Raw genomic sequence first — 4,868 nt, 5'->3', positions numbered from 1 at the left:
CGCCATAACCGAACTTCCCGCCACAACAGAGCGACAAGAGCCATCTTTTCTTTCGTGCCCGGACGACGATCAGCCGTCTCTATGTCTTTCACTCCGCCGTCGTCGTTTGCGCTTTTGGTGCTTTTTGTTGTTTCTTCGGCCGTTGCGTCCTGTTTCTGGATTTGCACTCTAGGCGGCGCCTCAAGACGTGGAGGCAAAAAAGAAAAAAAGACCATGGAGATTTACAAGAATGAGAACAAAGAAATTAGAAGGGATAATATGTACGATAACATGAAGGGAAGTACCTTGCTGTTTGAGGTTAGGGCTGCTTGCATAAGTACATAGACATACCGGAGCAGAGATTCGCAACTAGATGAGGCACCTGTATGCTGCAGCAAAAATCTGGAAACCACTCAGCACATCAGCACATCCTAATGGAATGCGAAGGAATTCACTAAGTGAGACCTGCAAGTAAGGTACACCTTCCAGAAGCACTTGGATTTAAAGTGGACGAAAGCATCAACCGGTCAGCAGTCGAGATAAGAAAGAGACGTTTAGAGTATTGGGGGAAAAATAAAAGCAGGGAAGAAATTGAGGCGATCGGATCCTTACAGGAATAGGTAGCGGTACTAGGTAGATAGAGAAGTTTTGAGGTAGAAAAATAAGAATAAGGAGATGTATACAAAAATGCTAGAATGAAAAGCATGTACAGCATACCTCAGTAACTCAAGCAGGCTAGGTGACCATTTGTACCGCCCCGTTTCAAAGGGGATGCCAATAGATCGTCATCAAACAGAGACCTCGCAAGCGAGGGCACTTCAGACCGCAGGCGCCATCTCTCGACTACTATCCGAATGACGAACGAAGTTCTTTCTTTGTACCGCCCTTGTCGCGGTGTCTGTAGTATTTATTCTCCTCATTCCTTGTATTCTCTCTCTCCGTCATCCCACCGACGTCTGCTAGATAAACGAAAGACAGAAAACGCAAAAGAAAAGTAAGTACGAAGGACGTTCGTAAATATCAAGCGTTAAAGAAAATTGAGGAAAATATTGGCAACGAGAACGTAGAATTCAACGTAAACGTTAGGAACACGCAACTAAAAGCGTAGCACCGATGTTGCCTACACTATGCCGTTCTTCTTTCAACTCTTATCGCTGTATTTGTCTTTTCCTTCTTTTTTATTCCTTGCTTATGCTCCTGCAGAATCTGGGCCGCAGATAGGAAGCGTCCGCGGCTCAGCGTGCAATATATCAGCCGTGCCACGGTTCCTTTTTATGCGCCATGCGCGGAGCGACGGTGACACACCGCGTAAAAAGTAAGCGAACCATTTTAAATTCATCCCGGAACGCCGCCAAGTGCTCGTGCGCGGAGAATCGATGGACCCGGTGGTTTCTCCTCATGGGGCCCGGTCTCGTCGCTTATACATTCCTTCGCCCTCATCGGCTCCCTGTCTTCGCTTTTTCTTTCTCTCTCTGTTTTACCTTGAAGGTTTGCTACCGCTCGCGTTGTCATTTATATTTGCAGCTTCGCGGCGCAATCAGGAGGAGCCTCTTCAACGCCAAAGATACAGCGCGGAATTTCATGAGACGCTGGGGGAGAAATAAATCCGAAAAGGAAGAAGGCGGAGAAATTTATAATAAAGAACTGCCACGATGATCAAGTATAAAAAAAAAGCAACTTCCTCTTTGATCCGGGTCTGGTTCCGGCGGCGCTCGCGGTTTGAAAACCTCAGAAACAGCAGGCAGCCGCGTATACGCGAGCGAGCAAGTTGAAGCGAACCTCTGACGTCTAACGAGAGTTTAAACCCCGCCAGGGCGCCGGCGCTGGCAGCCGTGGGCCCGAAGGTTGCGCAGCGGCAGAAGCGAGCAGGCGTGTGTAGGGAGTCGGGAGGGGAGTGGGTGTTTCTTCCCCCCCTTTTTCTCAGGATCGAGCTTCCGGTTCGGGCGCTTCTACTTCCGGCGCAAAACGTCAGCTTCAACTTGGCCGGACCACCCGCGCGGTTTTTCGAACCTAAATCGTCCAGTGAACGGTGCCGGCTTTATTAATATTAAGCAGGCTGACAGGGCAGGCAGGCAGGCAAGCTATCGCAACTGAGGGCCCAAGAGCAGCAATACTGAATGAAGCCCACGGGGATAGTTTTTTATAGTTTGCGACTTATATATGAGCTACTCTCCTAGTGTTTCTGTGCTGTGACGTCAAGGAGCACGATCGCTCACTGGACGTGTAGTTGTTCAAGCGAATTTGGGTCTTGAAATATATTGAGGCAAAAAGATAATAATAAATAACTGAATTTAGGTGTGCCCACTGTTCGTATATTCCGAATCGCTTTTTTTTTTTTTTTTGCCACTGCTGCCTTTCTAGCGCTACGTTTAGTTAACGTGCGTCTTCGGCAGTCTGTGCACACATTCGTGCATGAGTTGCGTATATGTACATCATGTGGTTTTCACTTCCCCAAGAACAGTAAGCTTTTTCGGCGGTTTCCGTGCAAATAAATTTAGTGTGCCAGTCGTTCGCGCTGTCGTAATAGTTGACGTGCTCCTGAAAAAAGAAGTTGCAGCTAGAGGCAGTTTGAGAAATGTTAAGAGGGAAGCCTGCTTTATAAAGTATAGAACTGGGTGGCGCGAATAATTCTTCGACGAGCACTGGATGTTTCAGTCATCAGTTACTATGACGTAATTCTGCGAGGCGTACAGCGTTCCAGGCTGTACATGGGGGTTAAAAGGAGGAAAAAGAGAGGGAATGAAATGCCAACGTTAACCATTTTGCACACCCGCGGTCGTTGATATGAGATAGATAGACGCGTGTAATAAGCCCTACGAACGGTTTTCGCCTGGACTTCAACAGCGCAGATGTATGTTCACTGAAAAAGACAATGCGTGATTTACAATAAGCGTCTCAAACGCAACGTTCCTGTGTTTGCTTCATGCGTGGAACGTCATGCGTTTCGTTGCTTGTGCGGCGTATTTTTCATCTAAGTGTAGCCTTTCTTGTGTTGCCATCAAACTGACCGCAGGTAAACTGTTTTGCATGGAAATGTTTGTTACCCTAACCTGCCCGTACACGCGAAGGTGCCGAGCGGCTTCTGAGTTATAATATATATATATATAGCGCATCCGGAAGAGTCCTATATATATACAGGAGGTGGGGTCGCAGTGTTCGCCTGTGTAGAGCCGGGGTATATCCGCAGGGCGACAGGGGACTGCTGCTGCTCGAATGGCAATAAAATCGAGCGGAAGAAATCGCTATGCGTTACATGCCGGCATTATAGCCAATGTTTAAGCAGTAAAGGATGCCTCGACAACGTATCATACAGTGAAGCTATGGAGCAGTCTTTGAGCGGAATCCGTTGATGATAGCTTGGAACATTCATTTGTGATCGGAGCCACTGAGGCTGCGGCGATCTCGTTGCATGCGAGCGACTGCGGGACCGGCTAAGACTGAGGGATTCGTGTCTTCGCCATGAGCCTAACGACCCAAAGCCCGTGTGAACCCATTTAAGCCAATGTGAACCCATCTGAGACAGCATGAGCCCTCTAAGCCCACGGGATTCTCGTCAACTAGTGTGAACGCTTTTAGTCGTTTAGCCCTTTCTGAGTCCGAAGTGAGCCCTCTTTCAACACTGAACATATATACGCGCACTGGCTGCAGATATGTTTACCTTTACACAATTGCTAAGGCTGCAGTAAACTGAGAACACCTTATTAGTTATTAGGGAGTTTTAGAAACGGCGTTTTCAAGCAACTTCGACTACGCAACATCCCAAGCTCGCTTGAGTATTTTTGTACTCTTTTTGTGTTCTTTTGTACGCAAGGCGGACAAAGTTGCCTGACTTTCGCTTCCAGATTTCTAAAGCTACCCATTGTTACTCTTCGTTAATTGCCAGAGGAAACTCTCAGTGTGGTTAAAAGGAAGGCATATAGCTAAACACACTAGAGCGGTCGTGCGAGGTACGCCCTTTTCTTGCGTCAATTATCCCCGTGTGACCGCTGTTACCGGCACAGTCTGCAAATAAATGCTGTTCCGTGAAGATCCAACCTAGAGAAAACCCTGCAGGGGGCGCAATCGCCACTAGGCGAAACACAGGCGCAATACTTTGCCGCCAGTAGCGTGTGGCGTTGAGGTGAATAAATTCGCATATTGGCTGCACCACTCGCTGTCTGCACTCTTTCTAAGTTGGCTAAGATCAGAATTTTTAGACTGTCTTTCCAGTTTATGGATTCCTTAAGATAGTCCCCAGTTTGCTCTTTTGCAACGGAGGGAAAATAAAGAGAACAATATCTTGGTGATTGTAGCTTTCATCTCGAGCGCGGACGGAGGCACCGCCATTTGTTTTGCTTTCTGCCAAAAAAAAAAAAAAAAAAAGAATGTTAGTGTAATAGTGAGGCAAGTTGAACTAAAGTAAACAAAAAATTACTCCAGGGCTATATTCTCAGAAAAAGAACCAGCGACAGGGCTGCTAACTTCTTTTCTTTTTTTCCCGCACATGACAACTGCCTTTAAAACACAGTATGTTCATTTCTTTTATATGTGATGAGTCACATTGCAAAGTAACGACATTGATTAGCGAGTAGGTTACATGTTCGACTTGTGAAAATTCACATTATTGCGTAAGTACGCGAAGTACATAGAAAAGAAAAGAAACAAATCATCATGCAAGAGCCAGGGAATGGTGACGTTGATAGTGGCCTGGACGTCCTCGGCCTGCTATGTATACAGCGTCGCATGTCCGCGATATTGCTGTGAAGGAGAGCTATGCAATGCGCAGTCGCGCGTGCCAGAGATTGATTTCTTCAAACAGCCAATGAGAGAGCCTAGGGATAAGGTCTGGGGCGTCGCCCTTCTCAGATAACCAGCTGACGCATTTATCGATGTGCAGAATGCAGAAACTT

The 4,868-nt window shown here is 46.9% G+C and overlaps 1 protein-coding gene across 1 annotated transcript in view; it reads left to right on the top strand.

The window, feature by feature from the left end:
• The window catches only part of Ptx1 (pituitary homeobox homolog Ptx1), a 140,443-nt gene that overhangs the window by 108,480 nt on the left and 27,095 nt on the right, over positions 1-4,868 (top strand). The window lies entirely within an intron of this gene.

The sequence above is a fragment of the Dermacentor andersoni genome, chromosome 1 (assembly GCF_023375885.2).
Source record: "Dermacentor andersoni chromosome 1, qqDerAnde1_hic_scaffold, whole genome shotgun sequence".
Lineage (NCBI taxonomy): Eukaryota > Metazoa > Arthropoda > Arachnida > Ixodida > Ixodidae > Dermacentor > Dermacentor andersoni.
Note: the sequence above shows the minus strand (reverse complement) of the source record. Positions and strands in the feature narration are given on the sequence as shown.